Below are 17,586 nucleotides of genomic sequence, written 5' to 3' on the forward strand. Positions count from 1 at the left end.
CCACATAAAGGCCCAATAAAACACTATACCGGTAACACTGTGTCATCCTGTTATGAAAATTCAGCTGAACCTCATTCAAAGCAAGCTGTCTTGCTGACCAAAAAAAAAAAAAAAGCAAGCTGCCTCCAACAGTTTTTGGCATAGTCACTATCATGCTTCTTTACCTATCGGGTTAGGAAATATCGTGGACAAAAAATATCTTTATATCTGACTATCTGTACAACTATAACATGTGTACCCTGCAATTGACCTTATTTATTTGGTGGGTTACTCTAGTGTACAGATACAATTCTATAAAAATATACAGAAATTCCAAATCTTTCAATAGAGCAACAACACGTGGTGCTTGCAAGTGTCAGATATAGTAAACCCACTCTCCTGAAGCTGGCTCGTTCAACTAGAGATAAATTTTTATAGCTCAATAGGATTCTCTATGTAGCGGGCTCCATAATTAAAAACCAGACCTTATTGTTGTCATTTTTTTGGGTTTAGACTTCTAGCATCTTTATCATATGCTCTGTTTAGGGAGCTCTGCTTCTCTCAATAGGAGAGTCTTCTGAGAACTGGAGTTTTTCAGCCTTGTTTTTTCAACAAACAAATCTACACTCTTACATAACCCTCATTCCACTTGAATCGTCAAAACCACTGAAACCTGAAACACACATCATTCTCTTCATTAACCTCTGAAACCTGAAACACACAAAATCTTCTTCATTAACCTTCAACATGAACAACATCGAGGGAAAAGTCATAAAGTTCAACAAGCCGGGAGAAATGGGATATAAGAAAGATGGCTTAAATGTGGTGGAAAAGTTAATAAGTGACAAGGAGATGAGCTTCAAAACTTACAAGAATGCTTTACTAGGAATGTGGGAAAACCCTCAAGGAAGAAGATACTATTCAGCTTCAAAGACAGGAAGAAAGGGTTGTAGATCATTCAGAATGGACCATGGAATGTCAAAGGTAATATGATTAATCTCAGACTATGGAGAGAGGGCAAGTCAGTTTTTGAAGTTGACCATGATTTCATGAAATTTTGGATTCAAGTGCATGGCATTCCACTTGAATTCATGGAGAAAGAAACTGATAGCCTTATTGGAGAAATGTTAGGAGTCTTAGTCGAAGCTGAAGAACCAAAGACGGATGGAGTCCTCAAGAGGCCATATCTGAGAATTAGGGTGAGCATCAATATCACAAAGGCATTACCTACAGAATTTTGGTTAGATAGAGAGAATCTGCCTCCACTGTAGATTTTTTTCAAGTATGAGAGGTTACCGGACAGCTAATGCTTCAACTGTGGTATACTAGGGCATGAGAAGAAGTCATGCAAAAATCCAACAACCATGGCATGTTGGGATCCTACAAAGAAGAAATATGCACCGGGACTAGGAGCAAGTCTGGGTCGAACAGGATCAACCATGGGAGGAGGCACCCCAAAACAAGGAGGACGGAGTCAGGATGGGGAGGTACAGGCACGTGAACAAATGAACCCTGAGAGAGAGAGAGTAGCAAAGAACGAAGCTCTGAAGAAAGTAGGATGAGGCAGAAAGAGTTTTGCAGCAGAAAATCCAGGAGAAAAGTGTTTGGGAAAACCAAATGAGGAGAGAAGAAGAGATGGCAGACGCAGAGGAGCAGGTAGAAGAAATACCAAGAATCCCTGATTTTCAGGAAGAGGGGGATACGCATCATGAATTAGGAACAGCCTATAAAATCAGCAATCTGATTAAAGAGATAAGAGAGAGGAAGAATGAATGGGCCAATTTTAAAAAGGCCCAGATGCAAGAAAGGAGGAATCAAGCAAAGAAATCAGATGGAAATGGTCAAGTAAGGGATATTGGGCCCAAAATAGGGGCTTTTAATTAGCAAGCAAGGAATGCTGGAGAAAGTGGGCTGAATAATTACACAAATGAAGGGGAAGAAGTGAACAGTTATAAAATAGAAGAATGGAGAATAGGCCTAAGAAAGAAAGAAAAGGAAACCATATGCCAGGAATTAAAAAGGCTGATGTTAGCAAGGAAGCAGGATGAACAAGGGTATGAAGCCAGAACAAAAGGAAAAGAAAAACAAGAATTTCTGAAGGGGGAAATAGAGAAGAATGCAACAAGAAGACTATCCAAAGAAGCTCAGAAGGCTGAACATAAAGGAGAGTGCCAAAAAGCAGAGCCAAGGGAGAATATCTACTATGTTGAGTTAGCAAGTGATGAAGATGAAGAAAAGGAAACGGAAGCACAAACAGATTGGAAAACGCGACTTGCAAAGAAGTTGGAGCTGAATTTGAAATTAAAGAGGAAACGAGAAACCAAACATATTCCAATGCTAACTTATAGGGAGAGACAAGAGGAACAAGAGGATAGAGAACCCAAGAAAACAAAGAACAGCACCAACTCTAATGGTTCAGGGGAGTATCAGTTAGCTAGGTAAGTTACTGGTCAGATTATAGAAATTCAAATAGCTGAGGAGGCGGGCCTTATCAAGCCCCAACCTCAGCCATGAGTATCATCAGTTGGAATTGTTGGGGAATAACGGCTGCCCTGACAATTTCTGAGTTGTATAACCTTTGTAAAAAAGTAAAGCCGCTTATAGTATTTTTAATGGAAACCACGGCCAGTCAAGAAAGAATGAGTAGGATAAGAAGAAGGCTGAACTTTGACAAGTTTTTTTGTGTAGAACCCTGGGGCTTGTCCGGTGGGCTATGTTTGTTATGGAAATCCAATATTAATATCGATGTTTATGAGTGGTGTGATAATTATATTAAAGCTAGTATTAACCTTAATAATGTTATGAAATGGCAGGGTGTTTTGTGTTTGGCAACCCAGTTTTCCAAAAGCGAAGGAAACTCTGGCGGGAGCTTACGGTAAGTAATAGGAATAGGGAAGAACATCAAGCTGTTTTGGGGGATTTCAATGATATCCTAAGTCAAGATGAAAAGGTAGGCCTTTATCCTCAACCAAAAATTTATTTGAATTCCTTCAGAAGATTTGTAGATGACAATGGTTTAATAGATATTGACCTTAAAGAAAGTAGGTACACATGGTACAACAACCCAAGAAATAACTTTGTCACTAGGGAAAGACTTGATAGGGTTTTAGTGAATTGGAAATGGCTGAGTTTACATCAGAATGTTGTTCTAAAAGCTGCTCCGGCCATAAGTTCGGATCATTGTGCCTTAATTTTAGAAACACAGCCGAAAGATCGGATAAAAAAATAAGTCAGATTTGAGGCTTTTTGGACAGAGCATGAGGAATGCGAAGAGGTTATTAAGAGGACTTGGCAGCAGGATGATGGAAACAGAAACTGTTGGAACCAATTTATTAGAAAGAGGAGCAGATGCATAAGGGAATTGAAGGAGTGGAGCAGAAGAAAGTTCAAAAGAGCAGATAAAGAAATAGAAAAAAAGAAGAATGAGCTACATCAAATACAAAAGGGTGATATGACGGACAGAGATCAAATAAGAGAGAAAGAACTAAAGAATCAGATAACTGATCTTTGGAAACAAGAAGAGAAATACTGGGGGAAAAGATCAAGGTTGAAATGGCTTAACTGGGGAGATAAAAACACAGCCTTCTTTCATGCAACAACCATACAGAGAAGAATGAAGAATAGAATTGATAAATTGAAAGACGAGGCTGGACATTGGACACAGGGAGAAGCAGACATTATGAGGCTAGTAGAAACACATTTCACTAAGCTGTTCACCTCGGAAGGGGATAGGAACATGGAAGACTGCATAAAACATATACATACGAGGGTCACGAGAAAGATGAATGATGACCTAATGGCAAAGATCAAAGATGAGGAAATTAAGGACGCAGTCTTTAGCATGGGAAGCTTAAAAACCCCGGGCCCAGATGGATTAAATGGTCTTTTCTTTCAACAACATTGGGATATTCTGAGTAAAAAAGTGTGTGGCGTGGTGAGGCAGATTTTTGAGGAAGGCAGTTTACCAGAGGACCTAGGTGAAACAACGGTGGTTTTGATTCAAAAAGTGAGGCAACCAGACAGCCTGAATCAACTCAGACCCATCATCTGCTGTAACTTCATATATAAGATTGTAACAAGAGTCTTGGTTGGAAGAATGAGGAATGTGCTTGATGTTGTCATATCCCCGGTTCAGAGCGTTTTTATAAAAGGAAGGCTCATACAGGATAATATAGTGGTAGTGCAGGAAGTGTTTCACAAATTAAACAGAAAAGGAAATCACTAAAGTAATGACATAGCCATCAAATTGGATATGAATAAGGCTTACGACAGACTGGAATGGAATTTTTTGCAAAGGGTCATGGAAAGGTTCGGTTTCAGTAAAGAATGGGTGAAGCTGATGATGAGTTGTGTTAACAGTGCCACTTATAGATTTAAAATTAATGGAAAATTGTCGGCCAAGATCCACCCTCAAAGGGGACTCAGACAGGGAGATCCGCTATCGCCATATCTCTTCATCTTAGCAGCGGAAAGCTTTACTGTTCTCATGGAAAGGGCTTTGACGGACAACCTGATTTCATGAATAAAACTAGCTCCAACTGCACCGGTCATAACCCATTTGTTATTCGCTGATGATTGTATCATTTTTGCAGGTGTGCAAGAAGAGGAGATTTATCAATTAATTCAGATCATAAACAAATATACAGAGGCATCAGGACAGAGAATAAATACTGAGAAATCCGGACTGATCTTTGGAATCCAGGTATCGATTCAGAGGAGAGTAAATACTGAAGAGATCACCGGAATGGCGTCGTGGGAAGAGCCAGGTAAATACCTAGGATTACCAGCCACTTGGAGCAGATCCAAGAACAAGGCGCTAGAGTGGATTGAAGAGAAAATCATAGACAAAATGCAAGGATGGAAAGAGAAACTTTTAAATCAAGCGGGAAAGGAGGTTCTGATAACGGCTGTTATACAGGTGATTCCGGTCTATGCCATGAACATCATCAAATTTCCTAAATATTTTTGCAGGAAAATTGAATCAACAATTGCAAAATTCTGGTGGACCAACAATGATAAGGAAAGAAGCATTCATTGGAAGCGTTGGACAAAAATGACCAAGAGCAAATTAAACGGAGGCTTAGGGTTTAAGGATTTTGAAAGCCAAAACATAGAACTCTTAGCTAAGCAAGCTTGGAGACTGGTAAAGGAGGAAGGTGCAATATGGGCTCGGATTCTAAAGGCCATTTACTACCCAAATTGCAGCTTTTGGGAAGCGGGAAGAGGAGGCAACACATCATGGATTTGGAGGAGTATGTTGGAGGGTAGAGATTTTCTCAGAAGGAAGGGAAGGTGGAATTGTAGGAAGTAAAGCAGGGATAGATATTTGGGAAGATAATTGGGTGGTAGGAATAGACAAGTTGAGAAGAGTCGGAGAAAATCAGCATAGAAGAGTGAGCGAGCTAGTAAGAGAGGGCGAAGGCTGGGACTTAGACAAAATTTGGGATATTTTTCATGATAATGAGACTGAGCTGATAACAAGAACGCCCATTAGTTTGATCAACAAGAAGGACCATTTTGTTTAGCCGTATACGAATGATGGACAGTATTCAGTCAGATCTGGATATCAGGCAGCGAAGGAGGAGAAAGATACAAGGGAAGTCACAATGCTCGGAAAAGCTTCAACAAGTCAGAATTCAAAGGAGGTATGGGGGAGGATTTGGAGACTACCATTACCGGAGAAGGTTAAAATGTTTCTATGAAAACCAATGCATGAAATTTTACCAGTGAACGCGAATTTATATCAGCGCAAAAGTGCTCTCACTCCCAAGTGCAGCATATGTCATGAACAAGATGAAACAATAGAACATGTATTGCTATTATGCCCGTGGACTAGAGCGGTATGGTTTGGATCTAGTATTCAAATCGTGCCTACGGCTTATGATGTGAAATCTTTTGAAAAATGGTTGATGAACACTATTGACAAAATCAAGAGTCTGGCAGGAAATGAACAAGACAAAGTTTTGTGCAAATTAGGATGTGTTTGTTGGTGCATTTGGAAAGCTAAGAACCAACACATATTCCAGCAAACAAAACTCAATCCACAAAATACAATAATCCATTTAGAACAGATTGCAGCAGAATATCATAATGCAACAAAAGACCTCAACAAAGATAATAGAGCTATGGCAGATAGGATTGGAGAGAGTCGAAGAATTACCTGGAGGCCTCCTCCTCGCAACAAGGTGAAAGTAAACATAGACGCGGCTTTTCAAATGGAGTCAGGAATCGCAGCATCAGTAGCAGTGTTAAGGGACTGGCAAGGAAAAATCATTACCGGAACTTCATCAAAATTCAAGTCAACATCAGCTTTAGTAACTGAAGCACAAGCATACAGAGAAGCTCTTATTCTCACAAAAAATTTACAGATAAGGAACTGCATAATTGAATCAGATTGTTTACCTCTGGTTCAAGCGATCAGGGCAAGAATGCCCTTAGCTGAAGCAGACGCAATCATTAGGGACATTCTGCAACTATTGAAAGAGGCTCCGGATGTGGAAGCTACTTGGACTCCAGGAGAAGGCAACACCTTAGCTCACCAACTGGCAGCGATGGCAGCAGTAAATCAGCTACAGAAGCAGTGGACAGTTACTCCGCCTGTATAGGTCAGGAATATTATCAGAACAGAAGCAGGATTCGCAATTCTACAGAACAATCAACGCAACCGAACTCAAGAAAATTAGGTTTCAAATTCAACCAACCTTCAAGGAAATCAAAGCGACGAAGGATCACCTGGGAGGGTGGAAACGGAAACCTGGAACAGCCATGCAACTCAGGGGGAACGGCGACTTCAGCACCCGATCTTACCTCGGCAGATGAGAGCCATCAGCAGCGACACTATACACATCAGAAATAGACCAAATGGAGGAAACGATGCCACATTTAATCAGGGGAAGAATATCTCTCGGCAAAGGGGTAGCAGTGGACACATTGCGGTGGTGAGCTTTGCAAGCTCAGGACGTTGTCAAGGGCACCAGGGTGAGCTTCGGCGATGGAGGCAAGTCGTGCCGGTAGAGTACAACACGCACAAATCGAACGGCAGGCGAACCGAAGCAGGTGACACAGCTTCGGAGGACACACAGCAGCTTCCTGATCTTCGCACGATGGTTCGGTGATGATGGCGGATCAACGACGCCTTCATCTCAAGGAAGAAGAGGGTGCTGTAGGTTAGGTCGGGCCTGGGGGTTAGAGAGCTGAGCGGGTTCGGGTAGGGTTTATGGGTCTGGGCGAGTTCGGGTTCTGGGTCTAGGCCGGGTTAGTCTTCTGGCCCATGGCCATGTCCAAAAAAAAAAAAGACTTCTGGCATCTTTAGAAAGATAATGCATGGTTTCATTCTAGAAACTTGAATATTGGGTAATATACTCTAAATTTGGTACGGACATAAATAAAAAATAAAATAAAAAATAAGAAGAAAATTACATTAGACATGGAAAAACGAACAAAAAATTTTGTTAACATATATATCGAAACATATAGATTTAAATAATTGAGATTATTAAATACTAAATAATCTTTCATTTATTCATTATCAATACTAATATAGTTATTAATTTATCTTTTTATAAATTAAATCACGTAATAATAATTGTGAAATTAGTTAAGATAGTAAGCATATTATCTTTTAATCAGAAATTTTTATACATGTCTTTGAAATAGCGAAATACGCTTTTTATAATTATATATGATGAAAGTATTTTAAAAAAATACACCAAATTCTCCATATTCCTTTATATATTTTATAGTTTATCTGATAATTATTTAATTATTTAATAAAAGAAAAACTGAATTAATTTTTGATTTAATAACACCACCACCGATAACAACAAAATTTGTTGGTTAAATTATTAGATAGGTAGATAGAAATACAAAATATTTTATTATTTTATATTTGAGAATTAATTATCAAAATATAGTATAATATTTTTTAGTTTAAAAGTTTAGTTAAAAAAATTCAAAAATATAAACTTAAACTAAATAAAATTTTTAATTGAATGGCATTATAATATCTATTTTTTAATTATATATATATATATATATATATATATATATATATATATATTGTAATTTTGGATAAAATTTAATAAGAAAATTTTTATTGTTCTATGAGAGTAAATTTAATAAAATATTTTTTCGACGCATGAAGAGAAAACACATAAGATTAGAGTTATCAATTATGCTCAAATCTAATTACTGAATGGAGCTATTAACACTATATTTCTGAATAGCTTTGGCTTCTCGTTATCCTTTGATGCTCAAAAGTATTGGCGGAACTAGAACTCGGATGGTATTATCGATTCTTTTCTTTAGGTTCTTGTTGATTCTTGAACACAGTTTTCATTTCTTTTGGTGCTTTGTACCTTTGAGCCTAGCCATGACTCTAAATGTTTTGTTTTCAAGTTAGCTTGATACATAAACACCACAAGCACTTAATTGGGGGAACCCTTTGTATTCGACTTTTTTTTATTGCTTTTATTCCCAGACAGTGGTGCTCAGAGCCTTAAGCACACTCTTTAACAACATTGAGTCATGACTTTAAATGTTCAGTCTCAAGGATTGCTTGACACTTTTACACCACAAGCATATAGGTAGGAAAAACCACTCTTTTGAGCTTTTAGATCAATTTTGACCCTCCTAACCATTGATACTCAAAGCTTTAGACCTTTTTCTTTTTATTTTTCTTTTTATTTTCTTGTCTTTTTACTGTTTGTTTTGCTTCAAGAGTCAATCTTTTTTATTTTTTTTTCAGAGAATCAATATTCAAAAAATAGAGATAAGGCCACTACATCAAAGTAAATAGAATGACTCATAATATAACTTAAGATCTTATGCATCTTACTACTTTTTTTAATATTTTTTTAAGCTTGATATGAAATACATAAGACATCTTTAAATAAAATAAAAAAGAAACTACTAGAAAACAAAAGAAATCCTAAGAGTGATCATGAAACTAGAATAAAAGGCAGATAAAAAATTGAAATACTAGGAAAAACATGGATAAAATAAAGATAGGGAGAATGGAACTAGACCACCTCAGTGATGGTGGCTACTACTCACTCCGAAAAATCCTCTGGAGTGTTTAAGCTCCTCAACATCACGCCCCTACCTCCTCTGCTCCTCCATCAATCTCCTTTGATCTTCCATCATCTGATGGAGGATAGCAGATTGGTCCTGATGCTCCAGCCTCAGCTGATCAATTGATGATATCAGCTCCCATAGATATGTGGTCAACTATTTCCAGTAGTCTCGGGGAGGGAAGTACATCCCTTGAGGCATTTTTGGAATATCTTGTGGAGGTGGTGGAGCTGGCTCTTGCTGCGGTCCTTGTATGGGCTCCCTACCATGCTCCATACCCTTCCTTGTGATCGGTCTTTCCTTATCAATCAGGGTATCTCCCTTTATATGAGCTTCAGCTACTACACATAAGCGGTGATTGAGATGAGAGAATGCCAACCTTACTTGAGTGGAGGGCTTGTCAGCTACTCTGTAAATCTCTTAATGGATCACCTCATGCACCTCCACCTTATTATCGAGCATAATGTAGTGAATCATCACTGCTCACTCGACTATAACCTCAGAGCGATTACTCGTAGGGATGATTGAATGTTGGATAAACTCCAACCATCCTCTAGCCACTGGCTTAAGGTCAAGCCTACCCAGTAGGTAAGGCCGACCTTGAGCGTTCCTCCTCCACTGAGCTCTAGGTACGCAGATATCAGCAAGAACTTAATCCAGCCTTTGGTCAATGTTGACCCTTCGAGTGTATGACTGAGGGTCATTTCATGGCTTTGGCAACTATAGCACCACCCTCACACTCTCGGGGCTGAAATCTATGATGTGTCCTCTGATCATGGTGCGCCAATTTTTGGCTCCGGGTTCACGCTTGTATCATGCTTCTTTGTGACCCAGGCGTTGGCATAGAACTCTTGCACCATCAATACTCCCACCTCGGTTATGGGATTGGCAAGAATTTCCCAATCCCGCCTCAGAACTTGGTACAAGATCTCCGAGTACTCATTGTCCTTCAGCTTAAAGGGTACCTCGGGAATCACCCTCTTCTTCCTCACCACATTATAAAAAAGGTCTTGATAGGCCTTATTGAGGAATCTTGTGGTCTCCCGTGACTCGGAAGCGAAAGCGGGGGCTTTTCCTTTTCTTTTTCTTGAGGACTCTCCGATTTTTGGTGCCATAAAGGTAAGATATAAGAAGAAAAAAGCAGAGCTTCCAACACCAAAATTTAAATATTTTGCTCGTCTCCGAGCAAATAGAAATACAAGAAAAGGAAAAATAAAGAAAATAAAAGAAGTAGAGAGAGGGGATAGGGTAGGCTTCGGCCTTTGGGAGGGAAGAAAAGAAAAAATGAAGAAAGAAGGTGTGTATGGTGATGAATCTGTAAGAGGAAAAGAGTAGTGAAGGTGTGTTAAAGGTGGATGGAGTGAGGGGGTATATATAGGAGTCGGGTGGGTTCGGTCATGGGGAGGAAAAATTAGGGGAGAATTTGAAATTGAATGTGAATGGTGTTGGTGAGAAGAGAAATTAATAAGATGGATGAAAGGTTAATTGGTAGAGTGAAAGGTGGGGTGAGGGAATCAAGGAAATTGATGGGGTGATGTGATGGATGAATGTAGATGAAAAAGTGGGTAAGAGAGGAGAGAGAAGGGATAATAGTGAGTAAATGGTAAAGGGGTTGGTGGTTGGGTAGTATCCATTGGCCTAAAAGCTTCAAAATTCAACTCTGCTGCCTCCCCTCTGGGCGTTCAGCGCCAAGATTGGCATTAAACACCAGTGGGGGACCCTTTTTTTTTCTAGCGTTCAACACCAAGGATGGGTGTTGAACGCCCTAGGGGGACCAAGAATTGGTCCTAGACTGCTCCTGTATGGACGTTAAACGTCCACCTTGCATCCCCCCTCTGGCGCTGAACGCCAGATTTGGTGTTCAACACCAGCAGGGGTATCTTCCAGGGTGTTCTGTTTGTCCTGTTGTGCTTTTCTGTTTCTGTTCTAAGTGCTATACATGATCACAAATGTTAGAAAAATGAGAAAAACTATGAAAATCAATAGAAAATAAAATAATATGAAATTAAACTCAAATAAACTAAAATAGCATAAAGGAAAATAAGAGTAAACTATAGGATACATAAGGTTGGGTTGCCTCCCAACAAGCGCTTCTTTACCATCATTAGCTTGACGAACAGCTCCTTCTACGGAGGTTCATAGGGGCTTATATCTTCACCCATCATGGTGAACTTCCTTCCTATGCTCTCATGAATCAGTTCAACATGCTCCAAAGACAGGATTCGGTTCACAGTGTGTGGTATGATTGGACTTCTTGTGAAGACAACTCTCATGCTAGGTGAGAAGTCTTCAGTAGGAATCTTTTTGTTCCTCCAGCCTTTGGGTACTTTCTTCTTGGTGCCTCCTTCCTCAATGGTTGGTGGTGAATGCCCAACACCACACTTAGATTTGATGTCAGAGGATTCTGTATGGCTTTGCATTGAGAGAGAAGGTTGAAATACTAAGTGTTGTACAATAGTACCTCCTTTATTAGAGAGAGAGTGAGAGTTGGGCATTTTAAACATTATATAGTCCTCCCATAACCATAGAATTAACTCACTTTTCTTGACATCAATCAAGGCCATCCCAGTGGCTAGAAAGGGACTTCCTAGGATGATGGAGTCATTCTTGTCCTCTCTAGTGTCAAGTATCACGAAGTTCGTAGGGAGGTAAAGGTCTTCAACCTTTACAAGGACGTTCTCCACTATTCCAAATGCCCGCTTTAGGGACTTGTCTGCCATCTCCAGTGAGATCTTTGTGGGCTACACCTCTTGGATCCCCAGCTTCTTCATTATCGAGAGAGGCATAAGATTTATGCTTGATCCAAGGTCGCATAGTGCCCTCTCGAATGTAATGGTCCCTAGAGTGTAAAGAATCAAGAAGCTTTCGGGATTTAGCATTTTCTGGTAGCTTCTCTTGCACCAATGCACTACACTCCTTGGTTAGCACCACAGTTTCATCTCCCCTTAGGGCCTCCTTCTCAGAAATTACACTTTTCAAATAGGCCATATTAGGGGGTTTTCTTCTCCAACACCTCAGCAAAAGAAATATTGACTTGTAACTTCTTGAGGACAGCCACGAATTGAGCAATTTGCTCATCCTCAGTCTCCTTTTGCATGTCTTGTAAGACCCCAGATTTTGAAAATTAAATAATAAATTATTTATGATTTATTTTATTTATTCGAAAGCAAATTTTTAGAAATTTTTGTATTAATTGAGTACTTTTAATTATTGATTTAAAGCTTTAATGATTTAAAAAAACAATGGGGATTTTATATGTGCTAATTTGAATAATTAGATTTTGAACTTTATTTTATAATTTAAAAAAAAATTAATTTGATTATCTCTAATTATTGAATTAGAGTCTTTATTTGAAAAATAAATTATAAATTGATAATTAAATAGTATGTTCATAGTTATTATTATTTGATTAAAATTAATTTTAAATTATTACTTTATTACCCTAATTTTATTAAAAATACGTATACTAGCCATAACTCTTTTTCCCAATTGAAACCATAATCCTAAATTCCTAATCAAAAACCCTAATTTCCCTTTCCCCAAACCCAGCAACATACCCACACATACCCCCCCACCTGTTCACCTGTTAGTAAGCCACGCTCACCTTTTCCTGCCACTCAATCGCCCACCTCCAACCATTCCCAATTTACACACACACAGCACCAAAACTCTCTCTCACACACAGAAACGGTGAAAAGAGAGAGAGGAGAGGAACGAGGGAGAAGGAGAAGAGGGCAGGGAGTCACGCCGCCACCGTGCCGTCGTGCCCAGCTCGTGCTCCTTGCTGCCATCATCAAGGTCACCACACGTCGCATCGCTGAAGGAGCTTCACATTAGTCACATCGTACTTCTTGGTCGTCGTTCAGCTGGGCCGCGAAAGGAGAGATGGTCGCGTGGAGGAGGAAGGGACCGCTGGGTGCCGTCGCACCTTGCCTCCGTCGCTACTGTCACCGTCGGTTTGCCATGGCCGCGGTGAGGAGCGCGGATGAGAGTCCGTGGAGGAGAAGAGGGAGAATAACGCGCGAGGAGAGAGAGAGATATATAGAACACATGCAGAGAGAGAAAAGGCGTCACGGGGTGGTTTTCGTCGCCGTTCTGCCGCTGCTGCTCTTGCCGCCATCGCCGTCGGTCGAGCTTGCCGTCGCTGGCGGTGTACCGGCGTCGTACCCTTGCTACCGAATGTTATTGATGTTGTCACTTGGGCACATGGCTACTGCTGTTGGGTTCACTGTAGAAAGGAGTCCGAGCAAGGAGAGGAAGAAGGTGGCCATGTAGTCCTCCGCTGCTGCTGCTACTATCAATGTTACTGGAGTTTACAATTGCTGCCATCATTGGTGATGAACTGGATTGTGTCCTCTCTGTTGGATGATTGAATTGGATACGTTGTTGCAATTACCTTTCGTTTTGGTAAGCTTATGAAGAATTGCTCTGGTTCTGCCCTGTATCACCTTACTCTGCAACTGTTTCTGATTCATTTAGTTTTTCAGAGTCATTATTGTCATTGTACAGTGTTGCTGCCCTTGTCTAAAGCTATTGAATGTTTCTACTGCGAGAATATTACTAAAATCGCTACTGCTGCCACGAATTGGGGATAAAGGGAATTCCTGCGTTAAAACCTGCTATTGCAACATCGAGGTAGGGATTTGTTTTAAAAATAAATGTTTTAAGTTATGAATGCCAATAAAATTAAATGAGTAACTACAAATGGTTTATGGTTGCTTGGTGTGAATAATTGTTGGAATTGAGTTGAATCATAGCTGTAATTGGTGATTGGTTTAATGATTTAATGTAGTGATTATTGATGATATTGTGTATTTTGAAGTTATACTTGTTGCTAGTACTTGTTGATGATGATTTTGTGCATGGAATGTTGCTATGGTTGCTGGAAATTCATTTGATGAATCAGAACTTGAGATATGTTGTTATAGATGAGATGCTGAAGAATGGATGCTGTGATAATATGGTTACGTTGCACCTATGATATGAAATTGTGATATATTGAATTAAGAGTTCTTGGGCAACTTTGGTTAGTGAAAAGAAAGATAGAAATGTAGTTTTAGATGAATCCTAGGCTTGAATATAGGATTTGGAATGTGAGGTTATTGGAAATACTTTGTGAAGAATTTCTGCAGAAATCTGCATAAATGGCAGCAGAACGAATGCCTTTTTGGGAGTAGTCCAGACCTAATTTTTAGTTAAAATTATTTTTTTGTAAAAATTTAGTGTGTCTTGAATGTTCCGTAAAAATTTCAGGGAATTTGGCCAAGTGGTTTGGAAGATATGATTTTTTGACGTTTAGTGGTTGCTGCAGATTTTTCTGGTTTTCTGGTTCTGTAGTACCAATTTTCAGACGCTATAACTTTTAATTAAACAGAATTTTGAGTTGATTTCAATAGGATTTTAATGATATATTAGTCTATTTTAGTTGAGTACAATTTTCATGTTCATATTTATTTTGTAGACTTAGATAAGTCACTTGGAAGGTCGGTTGTTTGCTGGAAACTCTGAACTGGTTTATGAAAATAGGGCTCCACTTCCAATTGATAATTAATTAATCAAATAAAATAATATGAACCTGAAACTTGTGGATTCTAAAACTTAGGGATGTTGACTATATTCTCACCAAAATTTAGAACCAACGGATTAGAATTGAAATTATTATGGAATTTATAAAAAATATGGATGCTGTCTATTTTCAAAATTTTTGTAAATACAACAGCAGAATTTTAAAGCTTGTATAAAATTGAATTCTAATACAAATTTAGTAAAACCTAACTTAAATTAAAGATTAAGATCTTTAGAATTACCTTACCAACATGGTTTTAGATTTAGACAAACTTAGGAAAGGAAAAGGAATGTAAGTTGCCCATATGAAAGGTTAAAGTTAAAGACAATGATATTGAGAGATATAGTGAAGAAAGGAAAATGAGGAACAAGGAATGAAATAAAAGTTGAGAATTATATTGAATGGGCCTTTGTGCCGAGTGCTAATGCGGAAGTGCCCGCCTAACTGATAGCCTAAGATTACTAATGCGGGAATGTCCGCCTAACTGATAGCATATTGTACGTTTAATTTGGCTTTTGTGCCAAACTGATAATGCGAAAGGGCCCGCCTAACTGATAGCTTGAGATTGCTAATGCGGGAATGTTTGCCTAATTGATAGCATTGTTCCTTACTGTGATACACATTGAAATGTTATTATAATGAGGCCTAATTGACACGGGTAACCGTGATGCCAATGTGTCTAATTGACACAGTAAATGGACCATATTCGGGATTCACTTGGAGTAATGTCGGGTTGCGGGTAGATAACCGATGCATGAGCTCATGACCTGCTTAGGATAGACATGCATCATATTGATTGCGCATTTGCATTTGGTCTTGTTTTGCTTGTTATATTTTCTCTGTGATTGTGCTGCTTGACTTGTTTGTCTTATTGCGATTTGTTTGTGTGTTGATCTGTTTCATGTGCTATTAGTTGGTGTATTGAGGTGACTGAGAATTGGGATTTGTTTTTAGTTTGAAAAGTTAAAGAAGGTAATTAAGTATATGAAGTAAGAGTAAGAAGTAATTCCAAAGGTTTTAGAAAGAAGAAAATAGTATTGTTAAGTAAAGTTAATTATTTGCATGTTAATCATTACTTTTACGGCATTCCCATTCCCTACTGAGAACTAGTGGTTTGTTCTCACCCCAAAATCTTCCACCCTTTCAGTGACACGGGTTCGGAGACTCAATTTGAAGCCGTGGGCAATTAGGAGTTTTATTTAAGTTAAGTTTATGTGTTGAGTTGCTTTTATAGAATTCCCTCGCCCTTGTTATTTAAGATTTTATTTTATACAGAGGGATAGGAGTTGTAACTGAGTTTCTTTTGTATTCTTTTGTATGATATTTATTATTATTAATAACTAAGTGACTAGTATTTCTTGGAGATCTTTGATATATGATTTTAAGTAATAGAAACAAAAGTTTTCGGCTTTTTCCTAAAAATTGAAACGCAAAATCAAACTAAAGGCTCAATATTAAATAGTAAATAAGAAAAACAGGTCAGTAACGCCTTGCTTTTGGTACGATCATGACGTGTTGAAAGTTAGGGTGTTACATTATGGTATCAGAGCAGTTCGTTCCCATTAGAGCCTTGGGATTGGACTGATTATACTTCATTGCATACTCTGAGTGTCTGTAATGCTTAGTGACTTGTTCTGATAACAAGAATTTTGATTTGATATGCATGACTATCTGATGATTAACGCTGTTAGTCTACCATTGCATACCTCATGGTATTAGGTCTGGCCAACTTAATACTAATGATTTATGTATATGGGAACACTAATGGGTTGTCATGGACGAAATAGAGCTAATAGGCAATGTGAATCATATGGTTTGGAGATGTTAAAAGTTAAGTATTAGGGGTTGCTTCATTTCAACGTATAATCCTTATTCGTGCTAATATGGTTTGGTGTCAACTCTTCCTTGATTGCTTGCAGTGAAACTCCTTGTTTTGAACTTCTTTCTTGAGATGTGTTTTGAATAACTCCCGACCATATTTTGTCATTCATAAGATATGATTTCTTTCACATTTGAAAAAAAATGAATGAACATGCCAAACCTCCACTACAAGAAAAAAGGCCTATGGCCACGCTTTTTTCTTGCCACGCTTTAAAAGCGTGGCCAAAAGTGGTCAATGGCCATGCTTTTATGAGGGTGACAATTGATTAGGAATTTGGGTACGCTTTTTTTGCCACGCTTAAAAAGCATGGCAAAAGGGGTCTATGGCCATGTTTTTATGAGGGTGGCAATTGATTAGGGATTTGGCCACGTTTTTTCTTGTCACGCTTAAAAAGCGTGGCCATAGAGAGAAACAGAGACACTTTTAAAGCATGGCGAAAAGTTTTTGATCTTGGCACATTTTTAAAGCGTCCCCATTTCTAATATCTCTATTAGTACCCTAGAGAAGCGTGCTGTAAAGGTTCCACTAAAAAAAAGAAACTCCCTTCCAAACGTGCTACACTCACCCACTAAGTCACTAACTCATCAGATTTTACTCTTCTCCCCTAATGCTCTGAAAACCCTAACACTCAGATAGAGCTCATCTATAGCGCTTGAACTCTCTCATCTACCGGGGCTCCCTTCGTCATCTCCCCTAACCCGTCTCTGCTGGCGCTCGCACTCGCTCAGCGCTCACTACTCACCGCGTTGGTTAGCCAACGGAGGTCGCCTTTTCTTCCTTCATGCCGCCAGTCTCTGCCTCCGTCCTCTATCGTCTCTTCTCATCTGCTCTACAGCCTTCGCTCCTTGTGTGCTCTGCTTCACCCTCTGTTGTTTTCACCTTCCCTACCCTCTTCGTAGTTTATGTCATATCTCTCTAGCCTCTCTGTTTCTATCTATGCATCTAGAATGCAGCCTTAGGTAAATTATTTATTGTTCTTCTTTGCTCTGATTTTTTATTTTGATTTTCATGGTCACCAGGAACGGTGGAAGTTTTGGTTTGGTGAACGAGGACCTTCTCTAGAACATTCTGGCGAGGCTCCGGCTCG

This window comes from Arachis stenosperma, chromosome 5 (assembly GCF_014773155.1).
Source record: "Arachis stenosperma cultivar V10309 chromosome 5, arast.V10309.gnm1.PFL2, whole genome shotgun sequence".
NCBI classification, from domain to species: Eukaryota; Viridiplantae; Streptophyta; class Magnoliopsida; order Fabales; family Fabaceae; genus Arachis; species Arachis stenosperma.